Source organism: Mustela nivalis (assembly GCF_964662115.1).
Source record: "Mustela nivalis genome assembly, chromosome: 3".
Lineage (NCBI taxonomy): Eukaryota > Metazoa > Chordata > Mammalia > Carnivora > Mustelidae > Mustela > Mustela nivalis.
In genome coordinates, this window is record NC_139022.1 from 40,375,838 (window position 1) to 40,402,077 (window position 26,240).

General features: G+C 36.9%; 1 long non-coding RNA gene across 1 annotated transcript in view; it reads left to right on the plus strand.

The window, feature by feature from the left end:
• The window catches only part of LOC309860992, an 81,897-nt gene extending 74,777 nt beyond the window's left edge, over positions 1-7,120 (plus strand). The window contains exon 2 of the long non-coding RNA XR_014309716.1: positions 6,828-7,120. This is a non-coding gene — a long non-coding RNA (uncharacterized lncRNA). The remainder of the gene's footprint in view (positions 1-6,827) is intronic.
• The last annotated feature ends 19,120 nt before the right edge of the window (positions 7,121-26,240 follow it).

A 26,240-nucleotide genomic window follows, 5' to 3' on the forward strand; every position in this document is an offset into this window, starting at 1 on the left:
AAAGTGCCCAGACTTGCAGGAGTTAACTATTTAACAGCCTGGAAGGCTCTATTGGTATATATATATTTTTTAATGGGTAACATTTCAAGCACTTGCAATCTGCTTCCTTTACGAGATCAGACGAGATCCGGCGCGTTCAAGGTGGTATGGCCGTAGACAATCTGCTTCCTTTACTTTGAACTACATTTTTCTTTACATCTCGGACATTCTTTATGATGCCTTGATCTGAAGAGGCCCACTGACTTTCTCTGTATTGCGATCCTTTGTATAATTTTTAATAAGCTCACATCTAACTGAATCCCCAAAGTGCCTTTTTAACCATCTACTTTCTTCATATTGACAGCCCCACGTAATAGCTCAGGCACTGAATTTATCCCACCTGCCAAATAAAACGTTTTTGTTTGTTTTTTTTTTAAGAATTGTTTTCACAACTGTCAAACTCTGCAAAAGCTTGCTGAGCACGTGACAGCAAAAACTTTATGGGATAATGTTGTGTATCATTTCAGTTGATCCTTGCTCTTTCTTTTATTATTATTTTCCCACTTTATTCCTTTTAGACTGGGACTCGGCACAATCTCCCAATCTCCATCTCTTGTTTTTCCTCTTACTTCCTTACTTCCTGTTAACTGAAATACAAACATATGGACTAGAGGCACTGGTGTAGCAACAGACAGCAGCTCTCAGGTTAGAATATGGTAAACATTAATATTTTAAAATAAAACATTTTAAAGCTTCCCATCTACTATTGTTTTCTTCATTTTACCATTATGCATTTCTTCACTTTTGTGGAATGCTGAGCTTTCCACAAGGAGATTTTCATTAGTTCCTGGAGAACCTAACCAAACAATTTATTTACAGTATCTTTAAATATGATGCTCTCCTATTTCATTGTATTCATTTCTGTTGATTATTTTATAGAGAATTCTTGAGGTTTTACACAGAGGTGTTACCCGAAAAGATTTTTGCATTAAGGATTTAAATTTTTTTTTTTAATTGATGAAATCTGAATTTTTTCATCAGTTCGCTCAGTCACTGCTATACGTCTATCGGGCATGAGTGTGGTAGCCAGAATCTGCTTAGATTGGGGAGGGATTCAGGAAGGATTCAGTGGAATCTGTCCCCAAGAGCACAGTGTCTAGTGACAGGTGGCAGTGGCACAGGCAGTAACTTTACAGTGGGATCTGTAGTATAATAAAGTGAACGCAGCACATTTTCTAGAATCAGGAAGAGAAACTACTGCTTTCACATATAGCATTTGGGGAGTGAGCTCAGATAAAATGGAAAAATCTTCTGGGAGAAGAAGGGTTTGGGGACAGTCTAAAAGAAAGGTGACAGGGACAACATCTAGTATTTCTTTTATAAATACTAATGGGGAATTGGTTTGGCTGGTCTCATCATTAACTGAGTTTCTCAAAATGAAATACTTGGGTGATTCCAACCTTGAGTTGAAGAGCAGATGGCAGGAGATACAGCTAGAGAGAACAGTACTTTTATACTTAAAGCTAATCTGGCACCCATCCTTTCCCAGGTGCTTCCCACATTTTATCTCTTCTGTTCTACACTACAGCATATCTCTACCTTAAGTATTTGTACACAACTTCTACAGACAAAGGAACGAGTTTAAGAGATTAAATTGAACAAATACTCACTTGTTAGCAGCCATTCCCTAAGCATTTGCTAACTCTTAGCTCATACAGTTTCTGCCATACTAGTAAAGGACAATGTTTTCTAGGAGAAGGAATTTTGGCTTTGTCCTCAAGTAAGTGCAAAGCAAGTGCTAGCATGATCAGTTCTTTGATTTAGTAACAAATTGTAACAACCAGCTCTGTGGATAATGGGGGAGGAACAGATAGGGATTAACAGATAAAAGGCCCTTCTAATGGACATGGCAGAAGATGATAACTGTTCTAAAGAGGGCAGAACATGTGATTCACTTTGCAGAGAGTAGAATGGAGAGATATGAAGCAGATTTAAAAGAAAGCATATGGAGCAGGGAAATCTTTGATGTAGTGAGCACCTCGTAATGTCAGATATTTGAGGTATATTTCTACATTGTGCCACTTGAATCCCCACAGTAAAGCCTTTCTTTATTTGCGGAGTTTAGAAATGTTTGTGATCTCTTTTAAGGAGCAAGAAATATAAGAGTGAATTACAGCAGGCTCTACTGTCAAGCGATGTAAAGTCTAATCTAGGGTATTGTTATTTCTCTTTTTCAGATATGTAAAGATCAAACCAGAGACAGTATCTCTTCCAAATTCACACCATATCTTAGCCTTCGTTGCCACGTCTGTCTGCTAACCCCCTTTCAGTACAGCTGTGGCTGTACTGAGGAAGTCTAACATCTCTACTCATTGTTGTATACAGCTTCAGTGTTGTATACAGCTTCAAGGAGTCATACAAGCAGACAGGATTTGCTCCAGATGTTGTCAGACATTGGGTATCAGTTTGTGAGTGAGGGAACTCAAGATAGCTACTTCCTTGTCCTATCTGATATTCTGCTTCACAGTCCAGTCCAGCTCTCTAAGATCCACTTAAATGTGTAATACCCTGGTTACTGCCTGTCTGACTTACTCAAGTACTCAGATTTCTTTGTCATGTAAGCTAGTTTTTCCTGGACAAGGGACTTTATGTTACTTACCACTTCAGTTAGGCAAAGATATGACATTATTTGGCCAGAGGCAATGAGGAGAGCTGGGGCAGATCTAGAAATAAACAGGTACTGTCATCAGAGGCAGCAGTGTCATCTGAAGCCATTGCACGATTTCTAGTCAGGAACATGATCAGGGATGAGGTGAGGCTACTCCTGTTGAGGCATAAGATATAGAGAATTTTGGGGTTCAAGATTTCCATGCTTATCTAATAAATACTCCCATCTTGGATTTCTTCATTTTCTCCTTTTTCTATCAAGGATCTGAATTTGACAAATGACTTACTGAAACTTATTGAAATTCAGTCCCCTGTGCAGTTTTGTTGTGACTTTAATATCTTGGTCTGATTTGCAGCATATTCAGTACTTCAAAAGTTGAGAATCTTCTTAAAAAGCTTAAATCCCCTCTGGCTTTTAGATCATACCCTCAGATAGCAATTGGCTTCCATGAGCCTTCTTTGTTCCCTAACCCCAGTATTTCCAATTCCATTAATAGAAAGCAGCCTACCCTACAATTCTTAAGATTGATGCTACTCTTAATGGTTATGTAGCCACTACCTGTAAGCTGTAATCACCGCCCCAGTAGTGAGGTCCATTATTGTCAACTTGGGTGTAAATGAGCTGAGGGTTGGCTCAGACTTGTCTATCATCTATTGAACAGTCATCGGTAAATCATGTGTGTGTAAAGGAAGAGAAGAATGGATGTATGATTTGGAAATTATGTACAGTTGTCATTGGATTTTTGGCTTTTGTACTGTCATAGATTTGAAAGCATCAGGATGCTTTGGAGAAACTTAAAACCTTTCAGTTCATACAAGGTCCAGGCTCTGTAGACTGCTTACTTCTATATTGTATGACCTGCTCCATATTAGTAGGAAAAAATGACTGTTTTTTATAAACCAGACCAAATTGTTGGTACCCACTACTGGCTCTTTAACATCTCTGTTGGAATGCATATGGCTTCATGTTTCCATGCCATTAATCCATCTCCAGTAGCCCGTGACAGGAACCAGAATCCATATTGGAGAATATATTGGGCCCCATCTGCACCAAAACCAGTCTCAGTACTGGAAAGACATGCCTTGAAGGCAGCCATGATAACTCTGAAAGCTCTACACATACCTCACATTCCTTCCAGGGAGATTCAAGAAAGCTCTGGAACACATGCTAAGGAAGAGGGTGTTCAAACAAAACTGGACCCTTCACTTGAGTTGAAATCCCTTGAGAATCCCAAAAGGGGAGTTGCTAAGTCCAGTCATTTTTCTGGTGAAATTACGTGGAACTGATCTAAGTTATTCCTTGACTTCTTTTACTTTGATTTGTTTTCCCTATCACTAACCTCTTGGCTCTGTGATTTATGACCGTTATTCTCTGGTCCTTTTAGATAGGTCCTGCCCAGCAGGTGAAGTACTGGTCTTTGCTTTCAGATTTCCAGTCTGCTCCTCATATTGATCCTGGCAGTCCGGCTCTTTTTAGGTGATAGCTGATGACTCCAGACCTTGGCTGGCAGAACCCAAGGTCATTCATTTGCTCAGCCACCGTCTGGCTCTGTCACCCAGCATTCAGAAGGGTAGAAGGAAGTTGGGCAGGAGACATAAAATATTTCAAAGAATGACAGTTAAATGGAAACTGAAAAGCACTCCCCTCATATTTCAGTTTACAGTACGGATCTCCTAAGAAGACCAAAAGACCAGTAGTTTTGACATGCAACATCGGTATAGCTCAGAAATGATGTTACTCTCCAGAACACACCAGAGGTATTTCAAGTATAACATATCTAAAGGCCTTTGACTGCATTCATGAGATTTTGGGCTTAGAGAGATTGAACCCAGAGAAAGCTGTAGCTCAAAGATTTTCCAATGAGACTGATAATATTTTTAATTACTAGAGGTCTGTAAACTTAAAACAAAACAAAACAAAACAAAAACAAAAACACAACCCAAGAGAGGAATGGGATGAAGATGGAGCAATCTTACCTTTGGAAGTGGCCCATTTTGCTCTGGAGGCACTGTGTATTTCATTAACCACAAACTATAAAACATGGAATTTCCCATAGACACCAGAAGCACATGTATACCATTCTCTTCAACCCCTTTTCAGCATATAAATATGTTATTTTATAATGACAAGTCATTAAATTTTTCAGCGTTTGGAATGCAGTGATTTTATTGCCATCAGTTTCAATAACATGTTGGGATGGGGAAAAGGGAAGGCTTTGGATCCTAAAGAGAATGGTTCACTTATTAAGGAAATAGTCTAACATAAAATTTATTTGTAGGTGAAGACATTTCCATGTTTATTCTTTTGGGGACTCACTGTTTTAGCCAGATGAAACCCTCGGAAATTAGATATATCTGCAGTTATATCTTCCAGTAGTAATTGTTCTTTTCTTCCCACACCCTTGCAATATGAACAATAGTTCCTGCTTAGGAACATTTCTCCCAGCAGTGCAGAATATAAAGAAAAAAACATGCCTTGTAATGTACTGCTTAAATCTCTAGGGAAGTTATTTAGACTCTCTGGACTTCAGTTTCTTCTGCTGTGAAGTGTGGACTAGTAATAACCTTAATACACCGTTACCAAGATAAGAATATAAATAGCACATGAAGGACACCTGGTATAGTGTACAGAATGCCGGTCAAATTAAAAACATTTTAGTTTGTATTTTCTGGGTATAAAAACTCCAATACATTTACTCCACATAGTGTATTATGTAGTATATTATGTAAATGTCTTACCTTCTGGAAGCTTCACCTCTAATTTCAGTATTAACTTTGAGCTGGGTAAATGTTTTGTCTTTCTTAAGATGCTAAATTCAGTTGTTTAAACTTAAATGGCAAATAAACATTCCTGTCTTTACCAAGTACAGTTCTACTTAAATATTTTTAATTGTGTCTACTCTGAGATATTTTTAGTTAAGTCATAGTCTCTTTTTATCTTAGTTTTTCAATTAAGTGTCTACTTCTGTTAATTTTCTAAATTGGAGACATATATAAAAAAAAAAATCTTTCTTTTTTTAGCTATCTCTATACTCAATGTGGGGACCAAACTCACAACCCAGGGGTCAGGATTCACATGCTTTTCTTAGAGGCAGTCAGGCACCCCCATCTATCTTTTGTTTTTTGTCCTTCAAGGAGTTATTTTAAAGCTGACATGACAATCCTTCTTGGCATTCTCTGCCCCCAGGGTGTATATGGTAGAGGAGGTTCAGCCTGGTAAGTAAACAGAGTGGCTATAATGGGAAATATGCCAGCAGGAAATAGGAAAAGCCAAGATCCAAATGCCTTGGAGCAATACTGAATTCATCCACCAAATGTCTGTTCACAGGGTCTGGCTTCTTGTATCTGATGCACGTTCTGATTGGGTAGAAATGAGGCCCTGAAAATGGTCAAATATTTTAACTATCACTTTCTCAGGAGGAAATTTGAAGCTTCATTAGTTTGCATGGGATTAGAGATTGACCAAGAAAAAAAAAAAAGTCTAGAAACAAAACTGGGAATTAAGATTAGGGTAAAGAACCATAGTAATTTCGGATTAAATGAAATTTAAAATAAAATTTTAATGGTATAAATTCCACATCTCATGTGTCTGATTTTAAAGCCCACTTTTATGCATATGTTCTAGTGCCTTCTAACCTCAGACAGAGATAAGTTTGAATTCTGTCTCTGTTGCTCACTTATCTTGAGTAACTTTCTCTCAGATGACTTTCTCATGAGCATTTTGGGACAGTTGTGATGCTTATTATAATTAAAGATCATTGATATATGTGAGCTTCTAAATAGTGGATATATAATACTTTAGGTGACTCATCCTTGCCCTTGTAACTGACATTTTATTGAAATGATTCAGTTGTAGTTTACATTGCAAAGAAAACACCTAGCAACATGACCTGCTTCTGCAGATTTGTCATTAATCTTCTGAAAATGTTTAATTATATACAAAAAGAAAACCTGCTTGAAGTCTATTCTTAGAGTCATTTAATTCTGTTTCTGCAAATAAACTATAGTCTAATTATATTTTGACATTTGGTTTTTCAGAGTGGATAACTTTAAATATACTTTGTAACTGGAGCCTATTTAAAGGTCATCTTTATAAGTTCCTTTTCTGTTTCTCTATCTTTAGACTCTTCATTATTTTACTTTTTTTAAAAAAAGATTTTATTTATTTATTTCACAGAGAGAGAGAGAGATAACAAGAATATAAACACAAGCAGGGAGAGTGGGAGAAGGAGAAGCAGGCTTCTCGAGGAGCAGGGAGCCCAATGCATGAGGACCCAGCGGGTCATAACCCGAGCCCAAGGCAGGCACTTAAGGACTGAGCCTTAAAGACTGAACCCAGGCACTCCTTCATTATTTTACTTTTAATGTAAATTAATTTTACTCTTTTCCTAGAATCATCGTTTATATAATATTAAACTAGTCATTAAGAATAATAATAAACATATAAAATAAAAGGCATTTGTTTTTAACAACAGCTTCAATTATTACTGGTGAAATGTTGATATTTTAAAAAAGGTTTTGGTGTCTTTAAAATGTCTTTTATTGGGGCACCTGGGTGGCTCAGTGGGTTAAGCCTCTGCCTTCAGCTCAGGTCTTGATCTCAGGGTCCTGGGATCAAGCCTTGCATCAGGCACTCTGCCTTCTGTTCTGCCTACTTGTGATCTCTCTCTCTGTCAAATAAATAAATAAAATCTTAAAAAAAAACAAAACATCTTTCATCAATTTTCAGCATAGTTTCAGCATCCTTGGTTAAGTTTGTTCCAAAGTTTTGTTTGGTTTTGTGTTGTGATGCTACTGTACGTGGGATTATTTTCTTAATTCCCTCTTTGCATAGTTTATTGCAAAGATACAGAAACATAACTAATTTTCTTAACTAAATTTTAGTTATGAAACTAAATTTAGTTATGAACTAAATTTTTTTATCCTGGAAATTTTTATACTTGTTTATTATTCTCTTGGCTTTTTGTGGATTATTTAGGTTTCTCTACATGTAAGAACATGTCATCAGCAAACATAATTTTACTTTTTCCTCTGTGACTTGGATGCCCTTTATTTCTTTTTCTTGCCTAATTGCGTTGGCTATGACTTATAGTTCCATACTAAATAAAAGCAGCAAGAATGAGAATCCTTTACTTGTTGTTGATCTTTAGAGGAAAAGCTTTCAGCTTTTAAATGTTGATTGTGATGTTACCTGTGGGCTTGTTATATATGGTCTTTACTATGTTAAAGTAAAGTAAACTCCTTGTATACCTAGGATGATGAAAATTTTTTCATGAAAGGATATTGAATTTTCTCAAATGGTTTTTCTGCACTTATTGAGATGATCACATGATTTTTACTCTTCATTCTTTAATGTGATATTTCACATTAATGGATCTATCTTGAACCATCCTTTATCCAGGTATAAATTCTACTTACTCATGGTACATGATCCTTTTAATGTGCTGTTGAATTCAGTTTGTTAAGACTTTTAAGGGATTTTGTATCTTTATTTATTGGGGATCTTAGCTTATAATTTTCTTGTGGTATCTTTACCTGGCTTTGGTAATAAGGTAATGCTGGCCTCGTAAGATGAGTTTTGGAGTGCTCATTCTTCTAATTTTTGGAAAGTCTGAAAAGTTTTGGCCTTATTTACTTATTTATTTATTTTAAATTTGGCAACATTTACTAGGGAAAACATTGGGTTTTGGGTTTTTTTTTTTTAAAGATTTTATTTATTTATTTGACAGACAGAGATCAAAAATAGACAAAGAGGCAGGCAGAGAGAATGAGAGGGAAGCAGGCCCCGTGCTTGCAGAGAGCCCAATGTGGGACTTGATCCCAGGATCCTGAGATCATGACCTGAGGCAAAGGCAGAGGCTTAACCACACTGAGCCACCCAAGCACCCCTAGGGCTTTTTTCTTTTTTTTTCCTAGAAGTTTTGATTACTGATTCGATCTCCTTACTTATTAATTCATTCAGATTTTCAATTTCATTTGGATTCAATCTTGGTAGGTTGTTTATTTCTAGAATTTATGCATTTCTTCTAGGACATCCAGTTTGTTGACATGTAATTGTTAATAGCAGCCTCTTATCCTTGTTATCTCTCTGACACCAGTTGTGATGTTTTCTCTTCGATTTTTGATTTTACTTATTTGAGTGCTCTCTTTTCTTAGTTAGCCTAGCTAAAATTTGATAGTGTACTTTCTCTCTTCAAAAAATTAACTCTTAGCTTTGTTGATTTTCAAATTTTTCTACTCTGTTTCATATATTTATTAATATAACCCTTATATTATACCATACATAAAAAAATCAACTCAAAATGCATTATAGAGTTCAGTAAAAGATTTTAAACTGTATAAATCCTATAAGAAAACAGAAGTAAAGCTTCTGTTGGCCATGATTTCTTAGCTAAAATGCCAAAAGCATAAGCAACAAAAGTAAAGTGGCAAGTAGGACTATTTTAAACTGAAAAGTTTCTATGCTGCAAAGCCAACAATCCACAAAGTGAAAAGGCAACCTGTGGAATGGGAAAAAATATTTGAAGCTATGCATTTGATAAAGAGTTAATATCTAGAATGTTTCAGGTTCTCCTGTGATTAAATAGCAATGAATAACCAAAGCAACAGAATACACATTCTTCTGTAGAGCACATGGAACATTCTCCAGAATAGACCACATCCTGGGTCATAAATCAGGTCTCAACTGGTATCAAAAGATTGGGATCATTCCCTGCATATTTTCAGACCACAGTGCTCTGAAGCTAGAACTCAATCATAAGAGGAAATTTGGAAAGAACCCAAATACATGGAGACTAAAGAGCATCTTTCTAAAAAATGAATGGGTCAACCAGGGAATTAAAGTAGAATTGAAAACATTCATGGAAACAAATGATAATGAAAACAAAATGGCTCAAAATCTGTGGGACACAGCGAAGGCAGTCCTGAGAGGAAAATATACATAGCAATACAAGCCTTTCTCAAGAAACAAGAAAGGTCTCAAATACACAACATAACCCTACACCTAAAGGAGCTGGAGAAAGAACAACAAAGAAAGCCTAAACCCAGCAGGAGACGAGAAATAATAAAGATCAGAGCAGAAATCAATGAAATAGAAACAAACAAACAAAAAAACAATAGAACAAATCAAAGAGACTAGGAGCTGTTTCTTTGAAAGAATTAATAAGATTGATAAACCCCTGGCCAGACATATCCAAAAGAAAAGAGAAAGGACCCAGATAAAATCACAAATGAAAGAGGAGAGATCACAACCAACACCAAAGAAATACAAACAATCATAAAAACGTATTATGAGTCAACAAATTTGCCAATCAGGAAGAAATGGATGCAATCCTAGAGACATATAAACTACCAAAATTGAACCAGGAAGAAATCGAAAATTTGAACAGACCCATAACCAGTAAGGCGATTGAAGCAGTCATCAAAAATCTCCCAACAAACAAGAGCCCAGGGGCAAATGGCTTCCCAGGGGAATTCTACCAAACATTTAAAGGAGAATTAATTCCTATTCTCCTGAAACTGTTCCAAAAAATAGAAATGGAAGGAAAACTTCCAGACTTATTTTATGAGGCCAGCATTACTGTGATCCCAAAACCAAAGATCCCATCAATAAAGAGAATTACAGACCCATATCCCTGATGAACATAGATGTGAAAATTCTCACCAAAATACTAGCCAATAGGATCCAACAGTACATTAAAAGGATTATTCACCCCAACCAAGTGGGATTTATTCCCAGGGCTACAAGGTTGATTCAACTTCTGCAAATCCATCAATGTGATACAAAACATTCATAAAATAAAGAACAAGAAGCATATGATACTCTCCATAGATGTTGAAAAAGCATTTGACAAAGTACAGCATCCTTTCCTGATCAAAACTCTTCAAAGTGTAGGAATAGATGGTACATACCTCAATATCATCAAAGTCATCTATGAAAACCCCACAGTGAATATCATTCTCAATGGAGAAGAACTGAAAGCTTTTCCACTAAGGTCAGGAACATCGCAGGGATGACCATTATGCTATTCAACATAGTACTAGAAGTTCTAGCCTCAGCAATCAGACAACAAAAATAAAGGCATTCAAATCAACAAAGAAGAAGTCAAACTATCACTCTTTGCAGATGATATGATACTAGATGTAGAAAACCCAAAAGAGTCCACTCCAAATCTGCAAGAATGCAAATAGGAATTCATTAAAGTGTCAGGTTATAAAATCAATGCACAGAACAGTTGCACTTCTATACACCACAACAAGATAGAAGACAGAGAAATTAAGGAGTCAATCCCATTTATAATTGCACCCAAAAACACAAGATACCTAGGACTAAACCTAACCAAAGAGGCAAAGAATCTGTACTCAGAAAACTATAAAGTACTCATGAAAGAAATTGAGGAAGACACAAAGAAATGGAAAAATGTTCCATGCTCATGGATTGGAAGAACAAATACTGTGAAAATGTTTATGCTACTTAAAGCAATCTACACATTCAATGCAATCCCTATCAAAATACCATCCATTTTTTTCAAAGAAATGGAACAGATAATCCTAAACTGTATATGGAACCAAAAAGTCCTTGAATAGCCAGAGGAATATTGAAAAAGAAAGCCAAAGTTGGTGGCATCACAATTCCAGACTTTAAGGTATATTACAAAGCTGTCATCATCAAGACAGTATGGTACTGCACAAAAGCAGACACCTAGAGCAGTGGAACAGAATGGAGAGCCCATAAATAGACCCCCAACTCTATGGTCAACTAATCTTTGACAAAATAGGAAAGAATGTCCAATGGAAAAAAGACAGTCTCTTCAAAAATGGTGTTGGGAAAATCAGCCAGCCACATGCAGAAAAGTGAAACTGGACCATTTCCTTACACCACACACAAAAATAGACTCAAAATGGATGAAGGACCTCAATATGAGGAAAGAATCCATGAAAATCCTTGAGGAGAACACAGGCAGCAACCTCTTCTGTCCCAGCCGCAGCAACTTCTTCCTAGGAACATTGCTAAAGGCAAGGGAAGCAAGGGCAAAAATGAATTATTGGGACTTCATCAAGATCAAAAGCTTCTCCACAGCAAAGGAAACAGTTAACAAAACCAAAAGATAGCGACAGAATGGGAGAAGATATTTGTAAAGGACATATCAGATAAAGGGCTAGTATCCAAAATCTATAAAGAACTTATCAAACTCAACACCCAAAGAACAAATAATCCAATCAAGAAATGGGAAGAGGACATGAACAGACATTTCTACGAAGACGGCATCCAGATGGCCAACAGACACGTGAAAAAGTGCTCCAGTAGCATGGAGGTTCCTCAGAAAGTTGAAAATAGAGCTACCCTATGACCCAGCAATCTCACTACTGCATATTTACCCTAAAGATACAAATGTAATGATCTGAAGGGGCACAGGCACACGAATGTTTATAGCAGCAATGTCCACAATAGCCAAATTATGGAAAGAACCTGGATGTCCATCAGCAGATGAATGGATAAAGAAGAGGTGGTATATATATACAATGAAATACTATGTAGCCATCAAAAGAAATGGAATCTTGCCATTTGTGATGACATGGATGGAATTAGAGGGTGTTATGCTTAGTGAAATAAGTCAATCAGAGAAAGACAATTATCATATTTCCCTGGTATGAGGAAGTTGAGAGGCAACATGGGGGGGCTTAGGGGGTAGAAAAAGAATAAATGAAACAGATGGGATCGGGAGGGAGACAAACCATAAGAGACTCTTAATCTCACAAAACAAACTGAGGGTTGGGGGGAGGGGGTTACAGAGAGGGTGATGAGGTTATGGAAGTTGGGGAAGATATGTGCTGTGAAGTGTGTAAACCTGGTGTTTCACAGATCTATACCCCTGGGGCTAATAATATATTATATGTTAATAAAAAAATAAAAAAAAATAAAGAGAAAAAAAAAGATGACACACAGTAAGCTAAGACAATGTTATATGAACATTTATTTGATAAACCAGCTAAACTTGGTGCCCTGACATGCTTCACTGTCCCAAATTTGGCTTGTTTGTAGCTGTTCAGGAAAACTAGATTGTTTTTTCATGGATGCATGGCAATAGTTTTGATCCTGACTCTTCATTTCTCCTCTCATTGTGTTCTTATCCTGATTCCCTGGTGTTCTTTCCCAGGAGTTACCCTCAACCCATGAGGTACTATCTCAATTACAGATTTCATAATGGGGAAAAAAATCCTAATAAAATATGTTGTTCAATCTTCTTAAAAAAAATGAATAAATAAATACATAGCCAAATAACTTGAATGGACATTTCTCCAAAGAAGACATAGAAATGACCAACAAGTGTATAAAAAGATGTTCAACATCATTTAATCAGTGGGAAATGCAATTCAAAAGCACAGTGGGCTAATACCTTGCACCTGTTATATAGCCATCAGGCTATTATTAAAAAAAAAAAAATAGCAGGTGTTGGGAAAGAATGTAGAGAAATTGGAACCTTTGTATATTTTTGGAAAAATTTAAAAAGGTACAATCTCTATGGATAACATTGTGGAATTTACTTAAAAATTTAAAAATAGAACTACTGGGGTACCTGGGTGGTTCAGCTGGTTAAGCATCAAGCTCTTGATTTTGGCTCGGGTCATGATATCAAGGTCACGAGACTGAGCCCCTCATTAAATTCTTTACTGGACATGGAGTCTGCTTAAGATTCTCTGTCTACCTGTCCCTCTGCCCCTGCCCCCCCGCAAAAAAAGAAAAATAGTACTGCCATTTAATCCAGCAATTGCATGTCTGAATATTTATTCAGAAGTGTTGAAATGAGGATCTCAAAGAGATGTCTGTATTCCCATCTTTATTGCAGCATCTTTCACAACAACCAAGACATGGAAACAATGTAAGTGGCCATCTGCAGATGTACAGATAAAGAAAATGTGGTATATACATAAAACGGAATATGGAATATTATTCAGCCTCAAACAAGAAGGAAATTCTGCCATAGGTGGCAACATGGATGGATCTGGAGGACGTTATACTAAATGAAATAAGGAGTAACAGAAGCAAATACTACTTGACTCCACTTATATCAAATATCCAAGACAGTTAAAATCATAGAATCAGAGAGCAGAATGACTAAGGGACGTGGGAAATGGGAAGTTTCTGTTCAATAGGTGGTGTCAGTTAGGCCAGATGAGTGAGTCCAGATATCTGTTCAACACCACACCTATTCTTAACCATATGTCTTGTGCACTTAAAAATTGAAGGGCACCTGGGTGGCTGATTCAGTTAAGTGTCTGCTTTTGGCTCCGGTCATGATCCCAGAGTCTTGGGATGGAGTCCCACAAGGTGCTCGTTTCCTGCTCAGTGGGGAATCTGCTTCTCCCTCTCCCTTGCTCATGCTCTCTCTCTCACTCTCTTTCTCTCTCTCAAATAAATAAAATCTTTAAAAAAATTGAAGAGGTTAGATTTCATGTTAAGTATTCTTACCACAGTAAAAAACAAAAGAATAATTTAACAAATCAAGTGAGTTTAAGTGTATTCCACAAACATTATTTCTTTTCTATTTCTAGCATTATTTCTTTTTTTGTTTTGTTTTGAGTTTTACTAATCCACACTTACCATGTAATGTTTTATTATATGACTGAATACTTCTATTTCCACAGAATTGCTTCTTCCCTCCTTAATCTTTTAACCAGATCCTCTGAAAGAGCTGGAATGAGTAACATGATTTAAAAGAGCAGGATTAGCCTCCAATTTTATTTAAATTCAAGCCAGTTTGTTTCAGTTCCATCATGTTCTAACTTTTATTACAAATGTTTTCTTGGATATAAATGATTCATTATAATCCTTCTATAGATATCAGTTGGCTTTTCAGACATTATTCATAGCAGTATTTACTGAGACTATTTAATGTGACTAGGTCTTTACAACCATTATCTGCTTTCTTTTATTTCATTCTTCTGATATAGAAACTATCATTATATCTACATTTTGCAAAAAAGAAGACCAAACCTTACAGAGATTAAGAGAGGAATCCATTTTGATACTGATCCATAGAGACAGATTTGGAACCGAAATCCACATTTTAGAACATTTGGAAAAAAATGAAGAAGAGATACAAAACAGTCGCTTGTTTTGGGGGTTATTTTTGGAAGTAAAACTGATAACTTTGGGTAAGAATGTTCATATTGCATTGGGGTTATTGTCTCTTCAGATCACAGTATCTAACCAGTAAAAGTCACTTCAGTATTTAGAGGACAGCTTTTAACAATACAATTTATGGGGTCAGTTATGATGTGGTACTCCTCAGCAGTGACACAAAATAGGCTGAGTAGTGGTTTTCAAAATAGACTGAAGAAAGAATTCCACCAGTGAGAGGCAGAATATGGTGATGTCCTGACTCCCATCTTGGGCAAGGTTTTTCCAGCTGCCACCCATGGCATTTCACTTGGCTGTTTCCAAAGAAATATACCAATGGCTTGTTGAGCAGCCTCACTCTTCCCTTACTCTTACCCCTCTTGGCTTTTAAGGACAGCAGTTGGAATAAAGGACAGGAAAAAAGCTCACAGGTATATCTGTAACTATTCATTCACTCATTTTACAGTGATTCGGTAAGCACCATAAATATGCCAAATAGGGCCTTCTAGTTGCTGTGGATACAAAAGTGATTGTTCCAAGCAAACTGGATAAAAAAATTTAAGGTGATTGTAAGACCTCCTCTTATGTGGACCCTAGTCTTATCCATACTTAAATATTTTCTTTTATTTTTTTTTTTCTGATCATAGGAATTTGTTATTTTTAGAGTGAATTGGTATATGTGTTATTTATAAGTAGTCATATAATATTCAACTTGGATTTTTTTTGAAGATTTTATTTATTTATTTGACACACAGAGATCACTAGTAGGCAGAGAGGCAGGCAGAGAGAGAGAGGAGGAAGCAGGCTCCCTGCGGAGTAGAGAGAGTCTGATGCGGGGCTTGATCCCAAGCCCCGGGATCATGACCTGAGCCAAAGGCAGAGGCTTTAACCCACTGAGCCACCCAGGTGCCCCTCAACTTGGATTTTTAATTCATTTGGACATTATTAACTAAGAGTTCCACAAATCTCAAGCACTACCCACAAGGAATTCTAGTAAACTGGTTAAATATACAGTATCTAGAGCTAGGATTCCCCTCTTTGGATCCCATCCCTGCCAGTTAACAGTTTGGGAATTTTTTAAAATGCTCAGTATCTTGGCTTCCATAACAGTAAAATGGGCACAGTAGTTCTAAGGAATCAGGTAGAGTTTTTTTGAAGATTGTTAATGTAGATTGTGTGGGTGGCTATTGTTAATTCTGTCAATAAACGAGGAAAGCAGAATAAAGTGTTAAAACTAGTAAAACGGGAGACTCCATCAAAATCAGAAAATGCTCCCTACCTGTAGCACCCCCTCTTTCCCTGAGAACCGATCTTCCCCTGAGTCCCAGCACAGCCTTTCACTTAGTGCAGTGCTCTAAGATCAGTCCAGGGCAGGTGATCCTTGAAACCAGTTCGCCATCCTAAACCTGTTCAGGACAGCATCTCAGTGCTTCATGTACTGACACGGTTCTTCTAGGAAAATGAAATAAATTGGAAGGATTCAAAGTTCCTTGTAGTGAAGGTAATCCTATGTTTCAGTTTGTCCTAGAAAGCCTCTGTTTTTAGCCCAGTGTAATTGTTGTTAGTATTCCCTCTCAGTCTCAAAGTTTTCACTTTGGATGACAAATTTTATAACAACCTAATTGTATCATACTATAAAGGGCATAGTGTAGATTATTTTCACTATTTTGAACTTGATGTTTCTTTATAACTGTCAAGGAGCAACAGCTGATTCTTACACATATGAATATTAAAGTCCAGCTGTAAAAACATTTATATCTATCAAAAAATAGCTTTATAAAGCTTTTCAAAGGGTAAGTTTCATCTTTACTTTTATTTTCCAATAAATGTTAAGATTTTATTGCTTTTTCAAATACCTAATTCTTATGTGTGTGTAACAATTACTCACAGTTTCAAAAAATACAACCCTAAAACTTAGATCCAATGTCTCTTGTGGGACCAACTTCTTTTTAAGTGACTAGAACAATTTACCATCCTCAAGAGGCTTATTAATTTCTTATCTCCAGATGACAGTCTTTTTTTTTTTAAAGATTTTATTTATTTATTTGACAGAGAGAAATCACAAGGAGATGGAGAGGCAGGAAGAGAGAGAGAGAGGGAAGCAGGCTCTCCGTTGAGCAGAGAGACCGATGCGGGACTCCATCCCAGGACTCTGAGATCATGACCTGAGCCGAAGGCAGCGGCTTAACCCACTGAGCCACCCAGGCGCCCCCTCTCCAGATGACAGTCTTAAAATAGATGGCTCATTTACAAACTATTAGACACTCTTTTATGAACCAATGCATATGTTTTATGTTTATCTTTTAATATGAATTTTTTATGCCATAGATAAATTGAACTCAGGAAATATTTACCTATTCTAAATCAAGTCAATGTAATAAATTATTGGCATAGTTGTGATGGAATCCATATTCAGAGGATAAAAGTTTAGTAATAAACATTTTCATTCAACCATGGTTATTGAGTGTTGAACAACTTTCCTGACATTTGTCTTCCTATAATCACAGATGAATTTATAACAAATGATGAGTTGGTATATGTTAATAGTTAAATTACTTCTAATTAGTTTTGACTTAGCATCTTCAAAGTTTTAAAAATATTGACAAAAAAATCAGTGGTCTGATAAGTCATTCATCAGAGCAGATATTACCATTACTAATTCCCTTACAGTTAGGATTTTACACACATATACAGCTTTTGCAAATAATTTTAGAGTTTTTGTAGACCCCAAACATTACTCATTAGAATCCAAGTTCTTATTTTCAACTGAAGTAATATTAAACTAATTTAAGCTGATTTTAATAAGAAATTAAGAAGATCAGGTAAAAACATGCCACTTGAAAACCCAAGTTTCTGTGGATTCTTTATTAGGAAACTGAAAACCAAAGTGTAAAAATTGTAACATGGTAGACACTATATATACATAATAAAACAATTTTTAACATTGTTCATATTTTAGATAGCTACGATTATATGATTTTTAGATTGAATGATATTAGAAAATATTGATTACTTCTATTACTAACAGATATGAATTATATCCTAAGTGTATTTCTTTCAAATGTGGTTATTGGTTATATATTTAGATGTAGTTTTATAATGGGGTTTGGAGAGTATTAGAGTAGAAATATCAGAAAAATAAGCTAGCAATGGCATAAATTTTGGCCTTGTTATTTCTGCTAAAATTATAGTAAAATATTTGCTAAAATGCACTAAAAACAGATCATGCCATGGGCTATGAAAAGTCATCTCCTTAAATCTGAATTAAATTGACTATGAAGACAAATCATAAATATTTCAGCTGTATTGGAAAAAGTCTGATCTGTGTTGTCTCTTGGAAATGGTCTTCTTGTCTTCTTGTTTGTTAAAAATGATTCTGTGGAATATATTTGTGCATTTCAGCAAAATAGTAAAGAACATAACCCCAGTGCCTGCAGCACAGTAATTGTTCAGAGAATGTGGGAGTTCTCCCCCTGTCTTTACGTCTCTGTCTCTCTTTTTATCTCTTTTGGTCTCTCTCTCTCTCCCTCGCTGGCTCCATTTCTGATTTTTCTCATTCCTTGGTCTCTTAAGTGTGTGTATGCCTCTGACTTTCTCTCTGACTTCCTTTTCCTTACCTTTTCAATCTGAATTAGAAGATCTAGTTTCTAGACCCATTTTCATAAACTCAGTAATAAATAGGCTTAGGTTACAGCTCAGAATAAATAGGCTTTTGAAACTCTTGGGGACATTCAATCTCAGTCATATTTAAAGAGCAGAAGGATGTACTGATAATTCTAATTGGTTTGTAGTCCTCCGACTTCCCTGTTCCCTCTTTGCCCACTCTTAAAAAAACCAGTTACATTACCTGATTCAGTTCTAACCTAATTCAATTAAAAAGATTACTAGAGGTTTATTGTATGCAAAGCAGTGATTTAATTTCTCTGAGGAATGACAGTTAATAATTTATCATCTAAAAAGGAATAATATAGAAGAAGATATAACTGTGGATATGTATAAATATGTATGCATGTAAATCCAGAGCTTAAGAAAACTGAAACTGTGGACCGCTGAAGATAGTTGATAAGTCAGCCATTTTAACACACACTTCTCAGGGACTGACAAATCAAGTAAGGAATAATGAGAAGTATCTGAGATAAAAGCAAAATAATGAATATTGCTTGGACTACTAGTTATAAAGGTATGAACCAGAACATTTACAAAACCAGACTATGGATTATGTCACTAAAAGCCGAAGTTATCTGTGGTGTCAATATTATACAGATGAAATTCTCCAGTTAAGACTTAATAACCGAGGGGCACCTGGGTGGCTCAGTTGGTTAAAGTGCCTGCCTTCAGCTCAGGTTGTGTTCCTAGGGTCCTGGGATCAAATCTTGCATCGGGCTTCTTGCTCAGCAGGGAGTCCGCTTCTCTCTCTGCCTGCGGCTCCCCTTGCTTGTGCTCTCTCTCTCTCTTTCTGACAAGTAAATAAATAAAATCTTTTTAAAATAAAAAAAAAGAATTAATAACCTAAAGCTTTATTAAAAATTCAATATGTCTAGAAATCAAATCATGCATTCTTAAATAATTTATAATAAAAGGAAATTATAAAGATTGCTAAAGATTACGAAGTTAAAAGCTATTTCATAGAAAAGATTAATAAAAGAATGATATAATTTTGAAATGAGATAATTCCAAGTTCCTGCTGTTTTCATAGAAATTCTATTTTGTAAGACTAATTAAAGTGCCCACATAAAATGTTGAAGAAAAGAGAAAAATCTAACTTCTAAACTCATTTAAGGAGACTAGTGTAATCCCAATAAAGAGGAAAAATATTGGCTCTTCTTATGATTATATAAGGAAAATCAGAAATAAGGTAAGGGCTAAATAAAATGAAAATGAATTTTATAACACATAATTGTCAAGTAATAGTTATATAAGTTAGAAAATGATTCATCAGAAATTTATCAATGTATTTTATGTAACTCCATTTATGTATTAATGATTTCTAGGGAAAAATTATTTGATACCTTCAGATGCAGAAAAAATGCTTTAGTAATGTTTTGATAACAACTCATCAAATCAGGGGTATGTGGGAGCTGACATATATATGTACTTGTTTTTCTGTTATGTAAGCAGGACATATAAATATATATATATATATATATTTATATATGATATGTATAGGTATATTCCTATAAAGACAGACATTCCTAATGAATTTATCTAAAAACATTTAATAAATGTTTTTCCATTAGATGCAATGATTGCTGAAATTCTACAACAAACACTATACCTACTGAAAACATTTAGATACTCTTTTTAAAAGATGGGTCAAGATGAGGACATTGACTAACACAGCTACTATAACATAGCATTTGATGTCTTCTTGATCAGTGCTCTGAAAAGAAATAAGTGTTAAGAATCAAAAGAGAAAAGAGGGGTGCCTAGGTGGCTCAGTGGGTTAAGCCTCTGCCTTCAGCTCAGGTCATGGTCTCAGGGTCCCAGGATTGAGCCCTGCATTGGTCTCTCTACTTATCAGGGAGCCTGTTTCCTCCTCTCTCTCTTCCTGCTTACTTGTGATCTCTCTCTCTCTGTGTCAAATAAATAAATAAAATCTTAAAAAAAAAAGAATTGAAATAGAAAAAGATAAAATTGTGATTTGGGGGGAAATTTAGTGGTTAGGTACCTAAAAACAACGATTGCAGTAAATCAGAATCATAAAGTATTTGGACTAACAAGTTTTCCACAAAGTTGTCAGGTAAAATACAAACATAATAAAATCAGTAGCATCCTTCTCTAAACCAGTTATAACCTTGGGGCGCCTGGGTGGCTCAGTGGGTTAAGCCGCTGCCTTCGGCTCAGGTCATGATATCAGGGTCCTGGGATCGAGTCCCACATCGGGCTCTTTGCTCAGCAGGGAGCCTGCTTCCTCCTCTCTCTCTCTCTGCCTGCCTCTCTGTCTACTTGTGATCTCTCTCTGTCAAATAAATAAATAAGATCTTTAAAAAAAATAAACCAGTTATAACCAACTATAAATAAGATACTTTGTAGAAAATTCACAAAAACTAAAATGTATTTAGGATTTAGCTTAACCACACCAAGAAATCTATGGAAAAATTCTGAAGGTACTAAGGTAGAAAGTGATCTGGATGAGTGGAGAGATACTGCTGGCCTTTAGTTAGTGATAATGTATTTTTTTCTTTTTTTTTTTAAGGTTTTTTAAGCTTATATTTGATAGAGATCACAAGTAGGCAGAGAGGCAGGTGGAGAGAGAGGGGGAAGCAGGCTCCCTGCCGAGCAGAGAGTCCGATGCAGGGCTTGATTCCAGATCCCTGGGATCATGACCTGAGCCGAAGGCAGAGGCTTAACCCATGGAGCCACCCAGGTGCCCCGATAATATATTTTTAAAAACTCCTAATATTTAATATTAGTTACTTTGATCAATTCTATTCAAACCCCCACTTGGATACTTTTGAAAACCATGATAAATTTACTCTAAAATATAAATGGAGAAATAAAGCTTAACAAGTAGTTAAATATAGTCTTAACCCTTGCCACTTAACATTTGATTCTTGGACAGACATCATCATTGTCATCATATTGTGGGATCTGGTAATTTATGCAAGACTCTTGGGACTCACCCCAGACCTTGTGGGTCAGAATATGTATTTTATCAAGGTCCCCAAGTGATCTCTGTGCAGGTGTTTCTCTCTCTCTCTTTCCCTCTCTCTCTCTCTGTGTGTGTGTGTTTGTGTGTGTGTGTGTGTGTACGGGTTTATGTAGGTTTTACTAGAGAAGAGATTACTATAAATCAATAAGAGAAAGATAACATTTCGACCTAAGATTGCAAACAGTTGAACCAAGAACTACAGAAGACTAAAAAATCGGTAATCTTATAGGGAGAGGTTCATGTTCTTTGGTAAATAGAAAAACATTTTTTTCCCCCACACATCTGCCTTCATTGCGAAAAGCAGCTGGGACACATCCAGCAATAGTAAATTAATTTACAAAAGTAGGGGTTCAATGAAACCACCTAGTTTGAACCTTTGGAAGGTCATAATGTAGATGCTGACCCATAGCAGCAAGAAGAGGACTACAAAGCCATGAAGAGTGAGGCCACCAAGGAGCTGAGGAGCTCTTTATAGAAATCCCAAGTGTTCTTGGTGGCAGTAAGCTCTTAACGGAAGAACCAGGCAGTGAAGAACATGCCAGTGGCCAGTAGCACCATGGTCAGATGGGGGAAGGCAACCAGGTTCACTGGGCAGGTTTATCTGCTCATGGCCTCCTGCTCCATTTTGCCAGGAGCAAGATCATCCATTGCTCCACCACCGGAGTGGAAAAATAAAAATTATATAAAGAGGCACCATTTTGGATATATTATGGGCCTGGATAATGCCACATGTTTGGCGGAATGTGAACTCCAGGAATCCTGACATTCTGTTGGGAGCTGTCGATTACTGCAGGACTCCTGGAAAGCACTGTTGCAGTTCTCAGTAAAATTAAATTACTCACATGTTTGATGGGCCAGCAATCCCAGTCCTGGACACAGAGCCCAAAGTCTATGAGGGAACACGCACAGGTTCATTGGTGCAGTGTTGCTTGTGGTATCAGCAAACTGCAGACTCTCTAGGCATTCATAGCTTCAGGATGGACAGGCGTGTGTGGTAGGTGTACCCTGTGGAATACTATGCAGTTATATTAGATAGTGGGCAAAATAAACATACATGCTGAAAACAGAGTGCCTTGGGGTGTCTGGCGGCTCTGTCAGTTGGGTATCTGCCTTTAGCTCAGGTCGTGATCCCAGGGTCCTGGAATGGAGCCCCACATCGAGCTCCCTGCTCAGTGGGCAGTCTGCATCCCCACTGCTCATGTGCGCTCTCTCTCTGGTTCGCCCTATCTCAAATAAATAAAATCTTTAAAAAAAAAAAAAAAAGGAAAAAAAAAAACACCAGACCTTATAGGAAAGTAAAAATAACTAATTCATAAGCATCGTTTTCATAAGTTAAAATGGTAAGAATGAAAACTGTTCACTTTATGAGACCACATAGAAAAGAACCATACTCATCAAACACATTGGAATAGTTTACTGTTTTAGGGAGCTATGGAATGGGAATGGGAAATAGGTAAAATATGCCAAATAATTGAATTGGAAAAGGGACTAGTGGTAATGATTTGCTATGAATTAAGGTGCATAATTAACTTTTTCAAAGAGAAAGAGGGAGGCAGAGATAGAATGTAAATTATGAGAACTTTAAATTACAAAAATAATTATATAAATTACAATGCAATTATGTAGAATGTAAAAGTCAGTAGGCCCTGCATTCAAGAGTTTTGAGATCTATCATCAACCAATACAATAATATAATGCTTAGAAGTGATCCTTCATCTGAGCATTTTAATACATTTCAGTGTGTTAATACTTTGCACTATAATCCCAAGAAAACTTTTTAGAGCCATGATGGTGTAAACATAATCTCTATAAAAAGTTGAATTTTGTTGAGATGCAATTTTTTTTTAAGATTTTATTTATTTGAGGGAGAAAGTGAATGAGAGAGAAAGAGTCCAAACATGAGCAGACAGAGAGGGACAAGCGGACTGGCCGCTGAGCAGGGAGCCTGACACTCGACTCCATCCCAGGACCCTGGGATCATGATCCAAGCCCAAGGCAGATGCTTAACCTGACTGAGCCACCCAGGCGCCCCTATTGAGATGCAGTTAAACTATGATTTACAAACTGGAGGATAAAGGGTCAGATTGGAATAGCAGATATGTCTTTTCTGGCCTGTATGGGACTCCTAAATATTATAGGTAATCACTAAGACTGAAGGATCAATAAATTTCACATAAAAGTCTTAGCAGATGGCAAGTTCTGGCCACATGGGTCCTCTAGTTTTACGTGGCAGTGCTTTGGTAGTTCTTGGGGAGTACATGCTGTCTGAATGTGGACCATGCATTCTCCAGGTCAGCACATCCTTGCCTGATGGCACTGGCCTTGAGATCAGCCATCCAGCTTCTGCTGACAGTGGATCTGGTGAAGCCTTAAGGAGAGCTTGTGGTGGAAGATGCCCGAGGCTCAGCAAAGAGGCTTCTCTTTCAACATGTCAGGGCTGTGTCAGACTTACCTGCCACATCTCTCCCTGTATCCTTCCATTGACCTTTGGGTTGATTACATGGGGGTTCTTCTTGCCTGCTTCTGCATATACTCAGACAGGTTTTAAATCCTGCTGCTGCAAGTGAACTTCTATCTTGTTGAATTTATTCTCACCCTTGCCCTTCTCACACTGTCTTGGCTTTAGATACTTTGAAATCTCTTCCTCCCCCTTTTCTAATCTCATATAAATACAAACAGTAATATCTGTCTTATTGATGGCTAGCAAACACAAAATCCATATTATTATAGTGTTGAGTATGGCAGCACTTGTCTCATTGAAATACAGTCCAAGAAGTTATCTCACATAACTTAACAGAAATATTTTCAGTCTTTCTCTTAAATCTGTATTTAGTCATTTCTTATCATGGGTGCTCTAATTTTAGGAATGCTGTCGATTTTATTAAGTATTATTAATGATGAGTATTAAAATTATTTATTTTTAGGTGTCTGTTTTTATATATACTTTTTAGTAATTTATTCAACAACATGAAACACCTCCCATGTACTTGGTATGATACCAGGGGTCAGGGGTGTCTGTGGAATTAAGGCTTGTTCTGTGCTCCCAGGAGCTTGTGGAATGTAGATACCATGGGAGGAAACAATGAATAAAAAAGCCTATGTAAAAACCATAAGAGACTCTTGGGGCGCCTGGGTGGCTCAGTGGATTAAGCCGCTGCCTTCGGCTCAGGTCATGATCTCGGTGTCCTGGGATCGAGCCCCGCATCGGGCTCTTTGCTCAGCGGGAGCCTGCTTCTCTCTCTCTCTCTGCCTGACTCTCTGCCTACTTGTGATTTCTCTCTCTGTCAAATAAATAAATAAAATCTTAAAAAAACAAAAAAAACAAAAAAAAAAACCATAAGAGACTCTTAATCTCAGGAAACAAACTAAGGGTTGCTGGGGCAGGGGGGGATAGAGTGGCTGGGTGATGGACATCAGGGAGGTTATGTGCTATGGTGAGTGCTGTGAATTGTGTAAGACTGATCAATCACAGACCTGTACCCCTGAAACAAATAATATATTATATGTTAATTTTAAAAGATCCTATGAAGAGAAGGTAGTAGGTGGATTATAGAGCAGTTATTTCTATCTGTAGAGATGAAGGATATGAGAGGGAAAATTTTCATAGCTTCATGGAGGACGTGAAGAGACAAGATATGTTTTCTGCCCCTCATTCACCCTGGTCCTGGTTCCCTTACTGGCTTTCTTTATTATTTAATCCTCCTGCCTTTTTTTCCCCCACTTGATAAAAATGACTCCTGAGCACACAAGACATTGCTATAATCTAATGAACAGCATTATTTTTGTGTGTTGGGGGGGGAGCCAGAAACACACTTGTAGAGGAAAAAAACCCACACTTTAATAAAAAGGATAATTACATTGGTTTTGGAAAATAACAAGATTTCCACATAGTTTCCATCACTTAAGGGATGTTTTATTCCTGCGTCATTAATTCCCCCAATACTAGTCTTCTCCAGTCCCTGTGAATTCTTTTGTTTCAGCATCTGCTGGGGTGCGCAGGGCATGAAGTAGGTTTAGCACGACCCAGACAGACTCTTTCTTTCCCTCTTCTTTTCTGAGCTATAAATGTATTTTAACATCCATTGGGGAAAAAAATGTGTTGCCATTCAAACACACAATTTTATGGGAAGAATTATGTCCGGTCAGACTGAAGTGTGTGACTAAGTAAAAAATTGGAAAATAAATGGTAAGCGAATAGTAACAGAAGTGGTATATAGAAATAGAAAAACTGAGGGTAGATCTTAGATGGCTGAAGTTTAAACATTTCCAGACTAGGTGCTTTTTTGATCACTTTGAACTTCACCATTCAGTGGTTTTATGAAATCTCTTTCCTCTTGGGAGACCCTAAGACTTCTCAGAGACTAAAGTGTCCAATGAGGAATGGCAAGGAAGCCCACATGAAGATGTACCAGGGATGCTCAGAATTTTGTCTGAGATACAGATTAAGTCCCTTGGGATAATGAACATGGCCTTCGGGACGTGTATTTACTCCTGCCTGACAGGAAGTTCAGCTGATGATGAGCAAAAGGAAACTACAGTGACTAGAGGATAAGAAAGATTCCCACAAGTGACACCGAGGCTTCTGCAAATGAACTCTCTCACCACACAGCTGACTTTCCAATACAGGTCATGCTAGAAGAAATCCTAAATCATCTTTCTCTTCCTTCACTAGGCAGTGGTTTGCAAATCATCATGAGTAGAGATTTTCAAAGAATAAAGAACAAAACGATATAGGAAAAGCATAGAAGTGTATCAAGCAGTCCATTAGTATAAATTTTATGTGTGTGGATTTGTGTGATATTTGTCAGCGTTGGAAGTTGT